Source organism: Dama dama, chromosome 19 (genome assembly GCF_033118175.1).
Source record: "Dama dama isolate Ldn47 chromosome 19, ASM3311817v1, whole genome shotgun sequence".
NCBI lineage: Eukaryota > Metazoa > Chordata > Mammalia > Artiodactyla > Cervidae > Dama > Dama dama.
The window spans coordinates 59,315,361-59,335,945 of NC_083699.1; the positions used below are offsets into that span (position 1 = coordinate 59,315,361).

Consider the following 20,585-nt stretch of genomic DNA (forward strand, 5'->3'; position numbering starts at 1 on the left):
CTAGAACAAAAGAATATATCTCTTCTTTGCATTAAGTTTAAGGATGTGCACATGTGAGTTTGTGAGAGAGTGCATGTTTGTGTTTTTGTAACTTTGTGGGTAGCTTGCTTTGATTTAATATATCTGCAGTCTAAACTGGAGTATGTACTCACCATCCCCTTCATTGTGCAGAGTGATTCTGCTTGACATCTTAGCTGAAGTCCTAAAAATGTTGCAGGTAAAGTGAGCTTTTTAAAAGAGAATCATGTTTTTTTATTCACTTCTATAATTAGTCAGGTTAAGTGTCACATGGGAAAAAAAATGTCCCAATCCATAATTTAAAAAAAAATTAAGAATCACAACTTTCACCTCAGTGAAAATTATGCCTTTATCTATGGGCACTTTATGTGGCTTAATTGCCCCCAAGAAAAGCCAATAAGAAGTGAATCCAATTAAAAAGCAGATATTTTGGAAGCAAATGCTATGTATAAATGTCTGTACTGGAGTCAATAGGAAATTAATAGAAGTCAGGGTTTATCCTCAACAAGCATATAGTCTAATTAAGGATGTACAACAGAAAAGATGGGGTTATATATAAAAATTAAAGGTTTAAATAACCATTTTAGGTATTTAGATATATTTGTTACATAATTATATTAATTATTTACAGTAAAATATACCAGGTAATTTCCCTTCCATTGGAAGGACTCATTGATTTGTTACCATATATTCTTATAGCTACTGAATGGCAACAACCCGTGACCACTTCATCTGAACTCGACTCATAGGTTAATTTAAACAAAGGTTAGGCAATTCAAGCAATAATAATTTGCCAATAAATTGGCAAAATATATGTTTCTGTCCTTTAAATGTTAAGCACTCAGTAACTTCGCTACAGATTTTTCTTCAGGAATACTTGTTGAACTGATAGACATTTCTTTTTTTTTTTTTTTTGATAGACATTTCTAAATAGATGTTTGATATTAATTAACTAAGAAATGGGCTTCCATGGTGGCTCAGCTGGTAAAGAATCCACCTGCAATGCAGGAGACTCCGGTTCGCCTTTGAAGATGTTTTCACTCCTCAATACCAGCTTTTGATGCTGTGTTTTCTTTTCTTTTTCTGTTTTATAACACTGAATTTGTTCTTAGGGAATATGTTCAGGGTAGAATTGGCCAGAACAGAGCCATAATAAATTTTGCAGCAACATCTATGATCAGTTGATCATAATCAACCCAAAGATCATGTAGGAACTTAAAGGAAGTAACATCCTTGGTAACCACCTTAGCTCTAACCTGATAAAGAGATTAGTGTAAGTTCAAGAGAAAACCATGGTGGTATATACACCTTAAATGCCTGAAAGTATGCAGACTACCATACAGGGTCTTTCCATATATACCTTTACTCTTCTGTTGAAGTGTAAATAATCACATCAATAATGCCAGGCAAATGGGATCTTTAGCTTACAAAGCATTTGGAATATATTATCCCTTTTGCTCGTCAACTTGTGATCTCAATAACTTGTGAGATTATTAAGTCACATATCCACATTTTACAACTGAAAAATCTATGAAGCTTAAAAGGGTAGATGACTTGCTTAAGGACACAGAGCTCTTACAAGGTGCAGCTGCTTCCCCCTATGCACACGATGTGACTGGTTCGGAGGAAGCAGCAACCCAAAAGCAACCCTTTTCCACACCACAACCATCCTGCAAGGCACCAGGCACCAAAGAGTTGCCAAAATGTGACACGTAGACTTTAATCATGAGAGGATGGAAGGGCCCTTGGTCCAAAAGGCATACTTGCTATGATTTCATGCAAGAAGGAAAACTGATGGTTAGCTATCTTTTACAACATATATGTACCCCGCCTTTATAGAGCATTGGCCATTACTGTGAATTTTCATTACTAAGAGATTGGATAAAGTCCTGATGATTTTCCATAAAATTATGATTATGTCTAACCCACTGAGAGAGATTTTTTTTTTTTTTTTGGCTCCTTAAGAGCTTGAACTTCAATATCTGAAAAACTCTCAATCTGGATAACCCTTTCCACCTACCAGGATTTATGTCTTCTCCATTGAAAAATCTGAGAATATAGTCAGTTGTCTTTGGGCTGGCTTCCTGGAGCTTCTTGCTTAGTTAATGTGGTATGGGAATGAAAGCAATCATGGGCCACTTTACTAAAACTGACTGGTGCTGGGAATTTATAAAGAAGTATGACCCTGAATCTCACAAGCTACAGGCTTTCATTAGCACTACAGTGTTCAAAATTGCCACTACATTTTGCTACTTGATGAACTGAAAGGTGGGGTTTTTGAATCAAAAGATTCAGCACCTGGTTCTAGAAGCTAAAAATGTCAGTGGGTTCTCCACTCATCATCACATTCTTTAAAAGTCTACAGACTTAAAGGCTTCATCTTGGCTTGGAGAATTAGACCTAACATTTGAGCTTCTTGAATATTTTTTTTACTAATATTACTTAGTTAATGTGATTATTAAGGGGGTATCCCCCACACTGTGGTCCCAGGACACTTGCAGTTCAAATAGATATTTCTTCCATAATAATAATGCTGCAGTTGTATCCCTGGGACATGAACCCCTGGAGAGGGGAACAGCAACCCACTCCAGTATTCTTGTCTGAAGAATCCCCTGGGCAGAGGAGCCTGGTGGGCTACAGTCCGTGGGATCACAGTCAGACGCAACTGAGGGACTAACACTTATATAAAGCTTATAGTGCTTTCATATTCACGATCTGTTTATCCTTTTGCATAGAGAGGGCAATAATAATAATATTGTCATTCCCATTTTGTACTTGATGAGATAAACTAAGAACATGATCTAAGGTCATATAGTGGGCACACGACAGAGCCACAGTTAAATCCACCCTGATGAACAGGTGATATCACTTATAGCCCAACAGGTTTCTCACTATACTTTCCAGACCTCACAGATTTGTCCGATGGTTCTTAACTGGACTTTAGAATTATCTAAAGGACTTCTTGGGCTTCCCTGGTGGCTAAGCTGGTAAAGAATCTGCCTCAGTGCAGGAGACTTGGGTTTGATCCCTGGGTTGGGAAGATCCCCTGGAGAAGGGAACAGCTACCGACTCCAGTATTCTGGCCAAGAGAATTCCATAGACTGTACAGTCCATGAGATTGCAGAATCGGACACAACTGAGCACGTTTCACTTTCACTTTCAAAGGGCTTCTTAAAACATAGGCACTCATATATTCACAGGCACTCAGATATTCACCTCTGAGTATCTGGTTCACTAGGTCTAGAGTAGGATCCAAGAATTTATTTTTCTAAGAAGTTTCTAGGTAATGCCGATGCTGCCAAGAACCAGTCTTTTAGGAGCACTGTCCTACAGATTGTGCATGTATCTGAGTGGCCATGATATATATAGGCAAGACAGTCCTAAAAAGGAAGTTAGTTTTGCATGATGTTGTCTTATGCTGCTTCTTTTCTCCCTTTCTGACCTCCACAAGGTAAAAGTGAAACAAATGTGGGATGTGAGGCTATAAAGGGAGCACCTCACTGTTTAGAGAAAATTTAGGTCTCCTGGTACTCAAGAATCACACAGCAAAACCCTTCAGTTTCCTTTTAACTAGAACCTACTGTTGAGTGTGGTAGATTAACTTGGTGATGAGTACCAACCCACCAATGAAGAACTGTTTGTTATAAGACTAGACATAGGCAAATGTGATTAGTTGGATCCATAGGCAACTCATCTGTTAACCAAGATATCCATTAAGATAGATAGATTTCTCCATGTGAGCTTAGGAAGTTCTTAGAGGAAAGAGGGAGAGATCCATTCTTGACCTATTCTAGTCAATATTTTTCTGAAGACTGGTAAGAAGTCTTGTATCACAAGCTCAGTTTGAACCAACAGGTAATATATCTACTTTAAAAAAAAAAAAAAAAAAAGCTAAGAAATATTTTAGCTGTGTTTTAAAATGATGTCCAGATAGAGGTAGCTGGTGGTAGGGCAGGTTCCCCGGGAGCTCTAGGGAAGAATCCATTTCCTGACCTTTTCTAGCTTCTGAAGGCCATCTGCACTCCTTGGCTTACGACCCCTTGCACAAATAACTCCAACCTCTTGTTTCTGTCATCACATCTCTTACTATTATCTCTGACCTACCCGTCTCTGTCTTACAGGAACACGGGTAATTACATTTAGCTCACATCCATAAGACTGCTTTGCTATATAAGGTACCATTCGTAGGTTCTGGGGTAAGAACGTGGATAGCTTTCTCAGGGTCATTATTTGGCCTACCACACTCCTGTTGTGGCATGTCTATCAGACTACAGTTGAAATGTAGATTCCCTTTCTTAGCACCAGAATTTAACAGGCTCTTTAACAAAAGGAACATGGCCAGGACTAGGAAAGACAAGGGTGTGACAGCCCTCCTGCCCAGTGTGACTGAGAAGGGCAGGGAGCAGGAAGCAGACAAAACTGGGTTCTGGTACTTATCAGATAAAATAAGCCACTTAGCTTTCCTCTGTGAACTGAAAAAAACAGAGAATCTCCTAAATACTCACCTAGGTCTAAGATCCTGTGGTTTTATAAAACCAATCAGGCTGTTTCTAGATGACATTTTAAATTTAAAACCAAGAGTTTGTTTACTATCCCTAATATTCAGTATAAATATTGTCCACTTTTCTTTTGAATTTAAAAACTCACCTAAATTTAGAATATGTTATCCAAGGACTTCTTACTGAAAAAAAATAGTGTTTACCCTATAAAAATCTCTAGTACAAGTGTTTCTCCCTTACTAATTCTTAAATATCCCATCCAATAATACTACTTTAGTCTAAGCATCAAATCACTAGGATTACACTAATAAGTATACTCCTGTTACATATTGGAAATTTGAGGCACATAGAAAATAAATTGCAATTGCATATGAAGAACTACAAGTGTTAACAATTGTTGCCTCCAGCTTCTCTGAGATATCATCTGACAACATGGCCAGTTGTGATACCAGACAATACATTAAGTATGGCAAGTAGAGTGTAAAGACTTCATCCTGAAGATCTCAGTCTCAAGGCATGAGTAACAAAGTAAACGAAGTCACTGAACGGCAGCTGTCCATTATTACAGGAGTCGAAGACGTGGGAAAGGGCTTGGGTTTTATTCTTTTTTTTAAATTTGTCTTGTTCTCCGATAAGAACATGGAAGTTGACCACTGATTCTCAAAAGGAAACATAGCTAGTTTGATACAGATCTCTCTACAGTATTAGAGTCATCCCACAAACACCAGTTTCAAATGATGATTTACAGAGGACCACAAAGAATAATTTGGAGGAAGTTTATAGGAAGGAAAGCTTTGAGAGCTGAACCAGAAAAGGTGCTTGAAAGTAAATCAAATTATGGCATACGTTGAATTATGGCATTTATTATTATGTGCAGAGTATGCATGGAATTTTGAACTAAAAGCTGAGGAAGCAAAGGTCCAGAAACTCTCATGCATAGTAAATAAATTAACCCTTTATTCTCTTACTTTCTGTGTTCCTTATATTTGGTGATTTGTTCATACAAATGTACACTGAAAAGGACTAAAAAAACCTTTCTCTGCAGTGGAAGCATTTAATTATTTGTGCACATGATTAAATGGATGCCTGTAGAAGATTTTTTTTTGGTATCACGTAGACACAACCAGTTTTTCAAAGGCCAAGAATTCTCTGGGTAAAGGAGATGGGTGGTGTCTGTTTATGACTGTCAAACTTTTCGAAGCTTATTGAATTGGGAAGCCTTTTTTGTTTCTTCTATAATTTGAAGATTATTCTAGTAATATGTTTGGTGAAAAAAAATGTTGCTAAATAAGTCAGGATCTAATAATTGGATTTACGACTGTTCTAAAACCTATGAGTTCAGTATACTGTGTCATTTAGGTGTCATTTAGGTCCTAGTCTTTCTACTTTAAAATATTAGTTTTCATTGCTATGTTTTATGCTGGAAGCTACATAGGATAAGGAAATCAGCTTATCATGAGCAGGTCATCAGTTCTTGAAATATCTGCCCATGATAAAAAAAAAAAAAATGATTGGAATCCTGTCACCAAGGAAATGGTTTAAAAATCTGTTTATTTCAGTGCCAAATGAAAATCTCAGCTTCAACTAGTTATCTGTATTTTGCAACAACTTTAATTCTTTTGCCCATTCATTCATTACATGGCTACTATATATTAATCATTTAGAAAAAAAAACACCCTAGGTGATTATACAAACCTTAAATATAACTATACGTTTGTGTGTGTTCCTATGCTTTTTTAAAGAGCATATTTGTGACAGGAAGTGAAGAATGGCATAGTCAGGGAAAAATTAAAGAGACACGATGTAATTATCCAAACTGGAATTAAGCCAATTAATAACCCGTGTGCTAAAACTACCCTCAAAGTGCTGAAAATGCTGTCAGATATTTAAATGCCCTGGGTGGTCATAGCCAGCAGTGTTCACGTCATCTGTTTTCAACACCATCCAGGGACATGGCTGACCCTGGCTTCTGAAGAAGCGCTGCCACCCAAAGCAAGCTGCAGAGGAGGTACAGGTTGTACAATCCAAGCGCAAGATTTACTCAAGAGGTTGTGCATAGATTTTCACTTATTTCCTAATGAAATCAATACACTGGTATTTTATGCATCTGTTCATTTATTCAACACATATTTACTGAATACCTTCCGTGTGCCAGCCCAGCATCATGGCTGAGGATGCAGGCTTTAAAGTCAGATTGCCTGGGTTTCATCTCCAACTCCACACTTGCTAGCTGTGTGCTCTTGAGCAAGTCACCTAACTCTTTTATGCCTCAATTTTCTTTTCTATGAAGTGAGGATTGGTAGTACCTAATTCACAGGGTTGTTGTGGCACTAAAGTTTGATGAAAATAAGTACTTAACAGAGTGCTTATCACAAATCAAGTGCGCAGTGACATATTGAATATTATTGCTGTTATTATTATTGCTATTAACCAGGAAATATGCCAAAGTCTGGAGACAAGGAGATCAAATACCCCTCAGATAATCCTTGAAGTTTAGATTCCAGAACTTAGGGCCCTAAACTTTACTCTTTTGAATAGAAATCTGTGCATTAGATCCTTGATGTACTATGTGTCTTGAACTTGCATGCTTTGACCGTAACACATCTATAGTGTTCAGTTTTGTTTATTCACACCCTCATTGTCTGCCTACCTCAATAAAAACTACCATGTAATTAATGACCACAAATTCTATCTGTGTTAACTCATGTCATCCTCAAAATAACTTTATGAGATGGATATCACCACCTTATACAGGTAGGGAAACTGAGCCTCTGAGAGCAGCTGTGACTTTCGCACTGTTATAATGGTCCATTTGAGGCTAAAGCTCATTCCCCCTTCACACAGATCACCCAGAACACATTCACTAAGGACTGCACTGTCTTCCCTGGGTACTTGCCTTTCAGGTGCTTTGAGACATACCTGCAGGAGGCCCTGCTGGTGTCAAAATCACTGATTCCTCTTCCCCCTAAATCGATTGACCATGGACAGTGTGTTTTAGACATGCCACAGCAGCCATTGTTAAAGAGGTTGGCTTGCAAATAAACTAAATTACTCTGGCCATGACTTCTCTCAGATTACTTGCCTTCGAGTGGGCTCCTAGGTGCCTGACATTTCTTTCAGTTTTCTTTTTTCACCCTAAGTAGCAATGTTGTTGCTGAAGCATGACTGAGAGTTTTTGCTTTTATGTACACCACCATTCTTGTTTTAGGACAAGAGATTTAATCTCTCCAATAACATCTGATGGCACTGTTCCCTTCATAAGCACCTCTTCCCCCTTAAAAAAATTTTTACCTTCAATTATCTGCTGTGAGGGAGATTCTTACTGAATATGATCATGTGTGTCCTAAAAAGATACCATCAATTACGTGGGTAGATCATACAGTGTCCCCTTTCTAATTTAGTAACTCGTTTCAATTGAAATATATAGGAAAAGTTGCCTATAGCACATCTTGGAGGTAACAAATCTCATCCGTGACTGAAAATGACACTGTAAGCTGAAAGACAACCACTTTCACCCACAGTGTGCCTATATTTTAAAAATGAGCTGTATGAAAGAACCCCATCTTTTTGCCTGGTGATGTGTAGCAGATGATATTCACAAAGAGAATTGCAAACTCTGGGAGAGGTCTTTGTAGATCAATCCACTGGTCTTCACCAGCTTGGAGTGTGGCACCAGCTATACCTTGCTGAGACTGGGCCTGTACAATGTTATATTTTTCTGCTTTTCTCTGAGAATGAATTAAGCACTTAAATCCCTAGAATTCCAAATGAACCAAAAAAAAAAAAAAACAAAGATTATTTTTCCACTCAGCTACTTAGACGTTTTTAAAAAATTAGAGGTGTGGGCACTAACTATATAGATGGAAGTATCTGGTTATTCTGGAGACAACAGTGACTTCCATACCTGTTGGGCCAGAATTTGTAAAGAAAGCTGGAAGTTGGCTTGTCTACTGGAAACAGAAACAGCACTGGTGGGCCACTGGAGCCCTGGGTTCTGATGTCGACACTGCTGTTGCCCTTGTGATTTATTAGCCTGAGTCTCTAGTCCTCAGTTTCCTTATCTGCTAAATGAGGGCGTTGGAGAGATTGATCTCTGTGGCTTTTCCCGGCTCTGGTACTCTTTGGTCTGCGAATCGCCTTCAGTGTCTGCCATAGTCTGCCTTGCCAGCTCTGTTTGTCACAAAGATTAATCTGTTTTAACTGTACCTTGCAGTGCTCCCAGGAGAGGAGGATGGATGGATTGTTTTGCACCTATTATTGCATCAGAACTTTTGCCTTTTTAGATGAGATCGTGCCGTGCCTAAAATCTGTCTGCCTGTCTGCCCACTGACTTTGTCTGTGCTGATCTCTTGCCACAGTGCCTCTTCTTCCAGCATCCATCTCCCTCCAGGATCTAGACTCGGCATCCAACTGTACCTGTCTTGTTCTCTGCAGCATCTGTCTGCTACACTCCTAGACCATCGTTAATAAACTTTCACACATTACACACAGACCCTAATATGTTGGCACCTGCATATAAATATCTACCGTTGATAAAACTAGGGGAGAAAACTCCATTTTTTAAAAAAGACCTCTATCTAGTGCCATTTATATTTGCACTTTTTGTTTAGTTGTAAGTTTTAATAGTTCCCCCTTTGAGGATTTGTCAGTACGAGCAGTATTGCTTATCAGAACACACCAACAGTCTTTTTGTAATATTCGCTTTTCCCCTTTGGTTCAGCCGAGCCTGCTGACAGATCATTCAAATTCAATTGTTTTATGTCTAAGCCGAACAGCTAATTAAAGTAGGGATGATTAACCTGACTGGCAGTGTCGCTCTCCCTCTCGCGCGCTCTCTCCCTCTCCCTTTCTCTCTCTCCCTCCCTCCTGTTCCAATCAGTCTTTTTCTCACACTCTCTCTCTCCTTCCGTGTCTCTCTCTCTCCCTCTGTCTCTCTCCTCCTCTCTCTCCCCCCCCCTCCTCGGTCTCTCCCTCCCTCGGTTGGTCTCTCTCTCTCTCTCTCTCTCTCTCTCTCTGTCTCTTGCTCTACTGTTTTTTTTTTTTTTTTTTCCCCTCTCTCTCTCTCTCCTAAACGTGGTCTGCTTGCTGATGGCAGAATGGCACTCGGAGATTTGTGCATTGTGTCTGGTTTCCTACGGGCAGGCTGACCCAGTGCCTCCAGGGACTTATCAATAGACCACTCAGAAGAGACACAGACAGGAGAGAGGAGGAGGGGTGGGGGGAGAGAGAGAATCAATATCAAGAATAGAAGGAGCTCCGAAGCCATTTTTTTTTTAAAGAAGTATCGGGACTTGGGAGAGGGTGACAAAGAAGGTTTTTCAAAGAGGCAGTGGAGGAGGTTCTAATAAATTTGGAAGGAAACAGTTCCCTGTCTTGGGAAAAGGAGAACTCCTGACTGATTAGCATTCACACCAGGTATGAGATGTTCGCTACCCCTTATCACTGTGTCGCAACGGAGATGGAAAAGCCTTTTTTTTTTTTTTTTTTTTTTTTAGGAGACTGAGGGAGCATGTATTTCGCTGTGTTTGTTGTTGGGGGGTAAGGGGGTGGTGTGAGATCTGTGGGCATTTGTGTATGGGAGCAGAAAGAATGGAAGCAGTACAACGGGGGGTGGGAAAGAGTATGGAGTATGTTACTGTCTTCTCTGTCTTTGTGCACCCCTGGGGGGTTACCCAAGTTCATTTCTAGCAGGTGGATTTAGATGGGAGTTACTTAACGCTTGACCGCCAGTTTTGAAAAAAAGAAAAAAAAAAAAAAAAAACGCTGCTTCCTATGTCTATTAAAGGAAGCTCCAATTTCTCTCTCTCTCTCTCTCTCTCTCTCTCTCTCTCTCCCCTCTCTCTCTTCCTCTCTCTCTCTCTTCCTGTCTCTCTCTCTCTCTCTGCCCCCCCATCTCTCTTCCCCTCTCTCCCTCTCCCTCTCTCTTCTTTTTTTCCTCTTCTAACCAGACAGCGGGAGGGTTCCTGGCTCCCAGCCAGCCCAAAAGCCTCTAAGTGTTTTGCACTTGTTTCAGGGAGTAGCTGCCCGGGGATTTTTCAGCATTTTCACTAGAGAACAAAGAGTTCTTTACAAAGGGAAGGGGTGGGGGGGGGGGGGGAGTGAGCTTAATGTCTGATATATGTTTTTCTATTTTTATTAGTTTTTCGCCTAAAAAGAGAGACAGGAACAGAACATTTACTCTATAAAGACACAAAGACGTTCCCAAAGAAATCCAGTTATCTTTTCTCCCTATCACCCCAATATATATATACATAAAAAACAAAAGGAAAAAGACTAATTAAGTTGGATATGTTGCTCTTTTCTCTTCTTTTAATCTTTCTAAATCCGACTGTTCTTATGCTCACTCCATGGTATTTTTTTCTACTCACAATAAAAGTTGTTCAGGATACATCCTCTCTTACTATCTCTTTTACCCATTCTGGGTCCCTAAAATCCTGTGGAGCAGAGAACAAGACTCCACAAAATAATCAGTTTAGTGGCAAGAACATCTTCTACTTTTGCCACTTGAGTAAAAAGTTAATTATGGGATTTGGGTTCCCAAAATACCAATGGGGGTCTCACAATTCGGTCTCACAAGTTTTTGCATCCGTTTAAAAGGTACCGTTTGTGTCACTTGTTAGTTATTAAGAAAAGGTACTAAAGGAACAGATATTTATATTTTATTTTTGTTTCTATTTAATGATGTAAATGGCAAAAAAAAAAAACAAAACCAGAGAGATTACTGCCCCATCCGTGATCCACTATAGTTCAAGCGAAATATAGCCTAGACAGAGATTTTTCTACGATTCTGATTGCCACGTAGCTTTGCGTGTTCTCCATTTGATTTTTTTGCCTATGCATGTGTATTTTCACCATGAATTTGTTTGTAGCAAACATTCCAGAGTGCTTATCATTTTCAAATTAATGCTCCAACAAAAGAAGAAAGAAATCATGTGAACTGTCTGTGCAAAACGTGTAAACAATTCCACCTTTTATATATGCTGTACATTTGTATCTTTATACTAACATCCTTGAATTGTAAACTCAGTGTTTTCTTTCTAAAAGTTTTCCTCTTAATGCATTTATATTTTGATTGCTATTTGAAAATCTCTTTAGGATACCCAATAGACACAAAACTGAACAAGGGGGACATTCACAAGCACCACAAAAATCCTTAAATATATACTATAGGCAGTACCTAACTACAAATAACTATTTTACTAAGTGGAAATCAGCTACAACAGTTGTTTCAAGATTCAGAAACTCTTCCCTTTCCTTTTTTTTTTTTTCCATCCACTGAAAATATAATCTGTTCTTGTCCCTGAGGTGGGAAACTGTAGGGAAAATATAGATATATACATTTTTCCATATTTTTAGAGTACATTTATGTAACTGCTTCTCAGGGATGTAATACATAACAGGGCAAGAGAGTGGTATCTAGTCAGTAAGCCCTTCTGGCTGGGAGGTGTGAGCGCCTTATGTTTGAAGTAACTTGATAACAAGGAGTCTTTTTGGAAAACCTTAGTGTGTATGTGTTGCCTCAGTAATGACCCATCAGAGAAAAAAACAAGAGCTAGGTGGCCAGTGTTTGCACTTGAACTCACTGAAAGACATTAGAATGAGGGGAACTTTTGGCAAATCCAAATTTCTCTAGGGTAACTCACTTCTTATAGTATTTCGCCTTGAGACTTTTCTGTATTTCTGTAGAGATTTTTAATGCTCTTAAGAGTGCTTAAGGAGAAAAAGAGAAAAAGATCTTTAAAAAGAAAGTCATCAAAATAAGAGAAAAGAAACTCGGTCTTAAAAAAGTTTTATATTGAAAGCAAGAGCTTTCTTTTTCCCTCTTCTTTTTCCCTTTTGACTTGTTTCTGATTTTTTTTTTTTTTTCTGCCTTGAACTCTTTTGTTGCCATGGGCTGTTGTGTTTGCATTTTTGTTTTCTGCTTGTACTTTTTAGGGGGTGTCTGTTTTTGATGTGACCAAAGGGGTTTATGGAAGAGACAGAGGGGCTCCTGAAGAGGCTCATATGAAAACTGCATCAGCCCCTCTCGATCCCAACTCAGGCAGCTCCTATCAGCCAGTCGTGCCGCCAGGAGTAGGGAAAGGTGATAGCTGTCATTCTGCGATTCTTCGTGCATCTGACCTGAGAGTAACACATTCACAGTCGAGGAGAAAAGGGAAAAAAAAATAGAGGAGGAGGAAAGAAAAGCTCTTTGAGCTGGAATACACTGGCTCTTTCTTCCTGTAGGCAATCCGCTCCAGTTCTTGGCGACGTGTCCTGCACTATCAGATATCATATGACTTTTTATTTAGATTCCTTTTCGGAGAATGGCCTGTTAGGACTCTGTTTGTTTTCTTTTATTTAATTTCCCTCTCCCTTCACCCGCTAGTTGTGTGTATCTGTGTGTGAGAGAGTGTGTGTGCACATGCATATGTGTGTGCAATTTTTATCTTTGTTTCTGTTCTGTTCTGATGCTTTCTTTAAGGACAAAGCTTTAATTATTTTAGTATACTGGTTTAATCATTTGCCAAAAAGAAACCTCCTTCTAGGCATTTTGGGGGGTCCATTTTTAGACATGTCCATTAACACATGAGGCTAGAGATCCAAAATGCTTGCTGGTCCTGATCGGTGTTTAGCCCACTCCCTCACCTTAATTTCACCCTCCCCCTCATCAGTATGCACAATAGTTTGAGTTAGGAAACACCTGTGCTGAGTTGAGAGGGAAATTAAAGTAGAAGCAACTTCTTCAAATCTGCACTCCTAGTTTCACTTTAATAAACTTTTTTTTTTTAATCGGGTTTTTTTTTTTTTTTTTGGCACCCTCTGCTGAGCTTGAAAGTGTCAGAAATACTGAAGGATGTGTCTGTGGAGCTTTTCTGAGGCCAGATGAGCACCCCTGGAAAGTAGAGCAGGGGCTGAAAGTCATTCAGAGACTTACGTGAGAAATTTAAATAAGGTCTAGGAGATCTATGGGCCATGCAGGGTTTGGTGATAGACGATAAAATGGAATACTTAGGGACACTCAGGAGGAGAAAGAGGAAAAATTCCCAGCCAGGGGGAACAGGCATTCCTGCTGCAGTAATTAGGACTTTAAAACCTGTATTTGATCCAATTTTTATTTTGTATAACTCAAAATTTAACAGATATGTGATTGCCGCCTTCTCCATGCCTGCTATGAAAAACAGAGGAAATATACTGACATTATTCCTGGGTTTCTCCTGTATTTTTGATATATTTCTTTTTCAGTCTTCAGGAGTTCAGATTTTAGTTAGCAAAAGTAAAACATAACTTCTCTAGATATGCAAGAGTTGTCTGTGCATTATTCTTATCAATGCATAACTTATGTATACATGATATATCCTGTTTGTATCAAGATTTTTTTTTTTTTTTGGTATAGTAACAAACACGACTGGCTTGAAGGTACAGATGACCATTAAATTCTTTAAATTCAGAGTTTTTAGTTCCTTGTTACTCTTTCCAAAATTATTTTTTTATAGATCTCCAATTTCTACTGCCTTATCTTAGCCCGAGGTGGATTTTGTTGAAACTTAGAGCAAATTTTATTCCACCTCTTTAAGAGTACCCAAAAGGAAAGAGAGAACTGTTTTTCGTTCAACAAAAAATTTTAGAAGCCCTTTTTTCCCCAGCGGAAAACTCCAAAACAGCTTTGTCTCAGAACGTTAAACTTGGCATGGATCAGAAATGTGAGTTTTGCTTTGTTTGAGGAAATTTGTTTTTGAAACAACAATGTTATAAATATTTTTAAATTGTCTGCTGAGCATGCGCTGTATCTGACTTTATTCATAGTTTTAAACACACACCAAAGTGCAGTCTTCTGAATGGCCACAGGTAAGGCTGTTGATTTGTAAGATCTTTCTCAGAGCCACCTTCTGTGAGTCTACTCAGTTTTCCAGAAGGGAAAAGGGCAAGAGCTGAGTTTAGACCTGGATTCCTTTCTAAAAACCCTAAAGCAGAAGTAGATTCCGCCTTTAAGGCTTGCACATTATACTTAGGGTAAGTACTATTCAACTTTCCTTTCTTATGGGAGTCGCCTGCCTTAACTTTTCAGCTTAATGCTAGCAGAGTGAAATAATAAAAAATTGAACTCAGAGAGGTATTTGACTGAAGTAGAAAATTTTTAAGAGCATCTATTGTGCATAAATTTGGGGATCCGAGAATTTGCCAGTGAGATGATAGCAGCTCTGTGCTTACAGAACAAGGATGTGCTAGTCTGAACATGTCTGATCTCATCTGGAATCTAAAGCTAAATCTAAATCTAGGTGGGCCTGTAATAATACCAGAAAAAGAACACATGTATCTTTTGTGCAACCTTTTTTTTTTTTTTAACAAGGCTTCCAAAGGGAGTGACAAAGAAGTAGGTTCTTCTCTTGCTGAATCAGTAGTCATACTTTGCTCCAGGAAATATATATTTCCAGTTGTTTTGTGTTGTTTTGTTTCATTTTCTAGTTGTCTTCCCTGTGGAAGTATATTCTTTCCTGTCGGTGATTGTTAACACTTTCCATTTTTCAGAATGCTCTATATCCATTAACTCCGTTTGATGTTTCCTCACTTGCTTACCTTTTTCAAGTCTGCGATGACCCTCTCAGACTTTGCAATTCTTATTGATTCCTTTCAGAATTTATTTATTCATTAGCTGTTTGTTATAGTTATGGTGGAGATAATCTCATTTTTCAGGCCTTTATAACTATCCAAATAAATTTCATTTTGAGGTGAAGTTTCTCATAGTTTTTCTTGACTCAGAACTGAACTTGTCTTGTGTCTTGCAGAAGCTTGAAGAAAGGCCAATTAGCCATTTTTTGAGAACTAAATATTCTAAGAAATGCAAATGAAATTTTTTACAAAATACATATTGTGCATCTATGCAGTGCTTTTATATTTTTTTCTTTCCATGATTTAAAACAGAACTTGAAAATTAAATATATTTTTTTAAAAAGAAAAAAAAACCTGCCAGGTTAATTTGATACTTTAAATGCCCAATTTAAAATAATTCAAAGTTTTCATTTCTATGTAACATAGCATCTTTCAATGTCAGTCAGTAATACTTTGTGCAAATACACATACACACACACACAGCTTCACTTTACATTTATATTAATTCTATTTTTGCATAAAAGAGGATTAGCATTCATCCAAACTTTTATTATTACATTTTAGTATTTTTCTGTAATTTAGAAATCCAACTAACTGTTGCTTCCTTCTGATTATTTAATATGTGTATATACTTATTACTGTCTTTTTGTATTCTAATAATTTAGCTTAACTTATAAAGTATTTTTATGTCTTACATACCCTTGAATCTTATGCAGCTATATTAACATTCGGGTTTATTCAGATACGATTTGCTTTGTTCCGTATTAAAAATTTTTTTCTTTTTTCTTACTTTCTCAGTCTAACAAGACTATGGCTATTTTTTCTTATATGTGATTTCTATATGTCTTCAGTATTCTGAAGAAGGAACTTTGTTAACCTCACGATACCCTGGAAAGCTTTCAAAGTTGTCTTTACCTTGCTGCTCCCCACTCTGCTTGCTCTCACTGCACCACCCTTCGCCACCAGCAACCCTGAAAAAACAACAATAATAAACACGGTATGATAAATTTTCTGATCATAGAACCAGGAAATACCAAAGAAAATTGTGGCATATGTAGGAAAATGCCAAGTGCTTCCCCAGTCAGATCAGCTGTTTTTGTACTTTTTTTTTTCCTCTCCTGAATTTTGTTTGTGACTTTTTTGGCTTGCTGAAGCATATGCCCATAATCTTACAAAGCCACAGCAAATTCCCAATGCCACAACAACACTGTGCAACTGGGGAGAGCCCAGAAGAGCTGATCCTGGGTGGCTGCAGACTTCCCCAGCGATGATGCAAAGGCGAAAGGAGTAAGTAGGCTACTCCTCCCTCTGCTTCTTACCTGGGCTGCCAATGGGTCAGGTAGAGTGAATTTTTCTGTTGCTTTCCCGTCAGCTATCTGGGGCTTTTCTTTCTATTACCAATGGTTTTCTACCTTTTCCCGGGTATGATTTATACAGCAGAGCATCCCATTTTTCTTTTATGTTGAAACATGGAAAGCTTTGGAGATTGGGAAGGGCGAAGGAAAGAGACTCGGGGTAACTGGAAGGTATTCAAAATGGCATCAGACTCAAAGCTGTTTGGGGGGTCTGTAACTTTTCAGTTATCCTCAGAGTCTTTAAGAGGTTGAAAGTAGTGAATGGGATAACTATAGGGTACAAACTGTGATCTAACTGATTCAGTAGATGGAGCTCTTCCCCCTAAGTCTGTATTTAAGTTAACGTCCCACTCTGGTGTGTGGGGCTCTCTGTTTCAAGGTGTGTCATGCTACACACGGAAAATCAAGGGCTTAGAATGCTAGAGAAGAGATTTCGTGACTCTTCAAAAAAGAGTAAGCATTTCGCTCTGAAACATGAAACAGCACAGGGGAGAAGTAAGGATGGGGTGGGAACTGAAGGTTATATATCTAAATTTCTCCCTATGTTTGTTGATGTTCTTAAGTGTGAAGTTAAATCGTAACAGTTTTTATAAAAGTGATTATTACTGTAAACGTAGAAAGATGTATTGTAACATATAGGATTTGGACTGTGTTGGTTACAAATCTTCCAGGCTATATGAACTGTGCAGATCTCCTCTCATTTGATTCTGCAAAGGAATCTTAATACTGTAATGCAGTTGTTTCATCCAATTAGTCTAGGGAACCTGGCTGAAATGTGACAAATTCTGAATTGTGACAGTGCAGAGGAGGGCAAAGCAGCAGTGTTAGGAAGGTTCCTTTATGGAAGCCAAAATATTTTCAGCGATAACTGGAAATAGATCTTCAGTATACCTGCTTTAATATGGAAAGAACTACTTGTTTATTTCTGTTTAAATTAATTGAAATGAATAATGGCGTAAAATTTGCATCGGTGTTATATTATTCTCAGTAACAATAGGATAAGTTTGATCATGTCCTTCCCTGGTACCGGATGGGAAGATATATGTATTCTGTATGTAGTAAATGATCTTTCTTAGTGGAATGTCTTCTCCCAGATTGGAGATATTACTGAATATCTCTTGTAAATCTTGATAAGATCATTTGGCCAAAGTAGAACTGGGCTTGGCTTTAGTACCAAAAGAAATAGCATTTTTAAGGGACTTGGATTTCCTTTGCATACCACGTGTCTGAGTCCAATACAGTCCAGGAAAATAGAGAGGATGAGACGAAATTATTCCTAAGCAGCCGCCGTAGGCCAAACACTGAAACAGTGCCAACCTGGACCAATCAGGCCAGCTTCTCAGAAGATACATGCTTTTGTCAAACACTTACATGAAGAGAAAGAGGGGGGAAGCCCCTGAAATTGCATTCATATGAATGATTCTTCCCTAATTTCAATAAAGTCCATAGCAATAGATGCAGTAATTTTATTACTTCTTTTTTTGTTGAAAAGAAGAAAATGTCAGTTTTCTTGTCCAGCTAAGGATCACTGAATGCTGTACTCTGACATCTTTTGAACAAAACTATCCTTTTGAATTTAAGCAAGTGAAAAACTTCTCACAGAGAGCAAAGAGTAAAATTGATGGAAACTCAAAATCAATTCCAAACCCATTTCTGGCATGATGAGAATAACATTTGTGCTGTGTTTAAAGCAGTTTAAAACAAGAAAATGATAAAATGATCAATATACTTAAAGCCAAAAATAACCAGGAGAAAACGATCTGTAATCCATTCCTAGACCTGAAACCCTACACTTTTGATTGAACATGAAAATAAACAAATATATCTTTTATAAGGTGGCATTTGTAAGCCTTATAATATAAAGAAATGATGAGATGCCAAGCTTTCAACTCTACTTAAGCTATGTTTTCAGAGTTTAGCCAAAAAAATTTTTCTAGACTTAAGCTATTGTAGATTTATTTATTTGTATATACCCTGACCATAGAAAGAGCAAAAGTTGAGGAATATATAGAAGGTCACAGTGGACTGCATTGCCACTTCACAGTCTATGTATATTCTTTATCTTGAAAAAAATGAGGTAAAAGCTACAGCAAAAAAATATTTTAGGCTATATCTGAGAGTCGGTGAATTAGTCATTGTGGAACAGACTGAATTCTCTTCAAAAATACCTTGACTCCTAACTAATTTATTAAATTCAACACACACATAAATATAAATCATGTATATTTTATCCTTATTGCTTTACTATACTAGAAGACTAATTTGACATCCATATATTTCAAACCTATGGATTCCAGGTCAGTGAAATGCCACTTTCCAGGTTTCTAAAAACCTCTCTAGACTTAGGTTTTGCCCCAAAGAATGATTTTCTACCAGTCTTTCCAGAGTCATTTGACTGGCTAGTTATTTATTGATCAGATAAAATGAAATTGTCCTTCTGGATGAAGAAATCCTGGCTGAAAAATTAAAATGACAACAAATCACATAAGCACATTTAATTCCGTTGACCTAAGGTGCAGTAGGAATGATGATAATTCTAATGAGCACTGTGACGAATGTAACTACAAAGAAGCATGCTTGAATTACATCAGTAAGACTGACCTCAGTGGCCAAGGTCAGAAGGGTGAGATATAGAAGTCATGACAGAGTGGAAGCTAATGATGAAAGTTATTGGAAATGCTTAAAGCTTATAGCTGGCTGTGGAATTAACAGATAACCCACCCCCCCCAAAAAAAAAAAAAAAAAAAAAACAAGTTAATTTTAGAAGTATATAGAAAGGCAATACTTTTTCCTTCTAGAATCAGAATTTGCTTTTGCAGAGAATTTTAACAACCTCCTAAGCTTTGGCTATGGCTGTCCGGTGTGATAATAGTTGTAAAGAGCTGTTATATACATTTGCTTAAAGATTCATGTAAGTGTAATTGCTATAGCAACTTATTCTATTGTTTGAAGTTGAAAAGCTCTGCTTTAAGTGTCGACAAAGCAAGTGTCAGCATCATAGAATCATAATCATGGCATCTTAGAGCTTGAAGGAGCCTTAGATATCTCAATAAGGATGAGTGGATTAGCAAACTCTCCAGAAAAGTATACTGAATATCTGGTGCAAGACCATGCAGAATTTTTTTAAATATATATTTCATATATTACGACTTACATTTGGAAAACACTATTTAAAATAAAAGCTTAAAAAACAGAGAAACTGAATCTCCACGAATTCATCTTGACTAGTGGTGCTATACATTGGATTCTGTAAACCAGTGGTTCTAGACGGAGAAGAATGGCAAATTTTTGGAAGAGCACAAGATTTTATTTTCACCAGAGGATCAGGGTGTCCAACAGAAGAAGAAATGCTCTTTGAGCATTTGAGCATTTGACCATGCTAATAAGAAAATGTAAACAGAGAAATGATAAAACTTTCTCAAGATGAGGAAGGCAAATTGTACTACAATTCAAGTTTTCTAGCTACTACTCTATACCATAAGCCTGACCCCTAAAACAAATTTTTTTAAAAAATAAATAAATAAAATTCCAGAAGTAATTGAAGAAGAAAGCAGAGTAACCAAGATTTTAGGGTTCCTATTTTGATACCAATAACCCTATGGGGCAAGGGTCAAATATGTGTGATAAGGGTACAGCATTCTGGGAAATGAAAGAAATTGCACCCACCCTGGGACTCCCTGGACACTCTCTGCTCCTAACATTGCTCCCCCTACATGATCCTCATATCCCCTCCAAGGTAAGCTTGTATTTCGTTTCTCTTCTTCCCTCTATTCCCACCAATGGAAAAAAAGAAAGAAAAAGAAAGAAAAAAATTTTTGAGAAATTGTAGTCAGAAAATACTTTAGAAAGAAGTCCTTCTTTTTAGAAATCTTCCTGTACAGATCAATGTATCTTACCATCTTATCAAATATGAGTTCTAATCAGAGAGTGCTGTGTTAACTAGGCTACTCCTTGTCTCCTAAGCACACACCACATTCCCACACCCCTGTTCCTTTCCCCTGGTGATCCCAAGCAGAAGCAATTCTGCCTTTTTTATTTCTACAATACTCTGTCCTTTAATGGCTTTTGTCATGTCTTATAGATTAGCCATTTGTGTGTTTATTTATAATGTAAGGAACAGGTC

The 20,585-nt window shown here is 37.8% G+C and overlaps 1 protein-coding gene across 50 annotated transcripts in view; it reads left to right on the plus strand.

The window, feature by feature from the left end:
• The window catches only part of ZBTB20 (zinc finger and BTB domain containing 20), an 846,735-nt gene that overhangs the window by 702,557 nt on the left and 123,593 nt on the right, over nucleotides 1–20,585 (plus strand). For 2 of the 50 annotated variants that reach the window (XM_061167160.1, XM_061167162.1), the window contains exon 1: nucleotides 12,025–14,345. The exons of 45 other annotated variants lie outside the window; for them this stretch is intronic. The gene's annotated coding sequence lies outside the window, so the exon portion shown is untranslated. 3 more of the 50 variants (XM_061167153.1, XM_061167159.1, XM_061167158.1) reach the window with 3 other exon arrangements.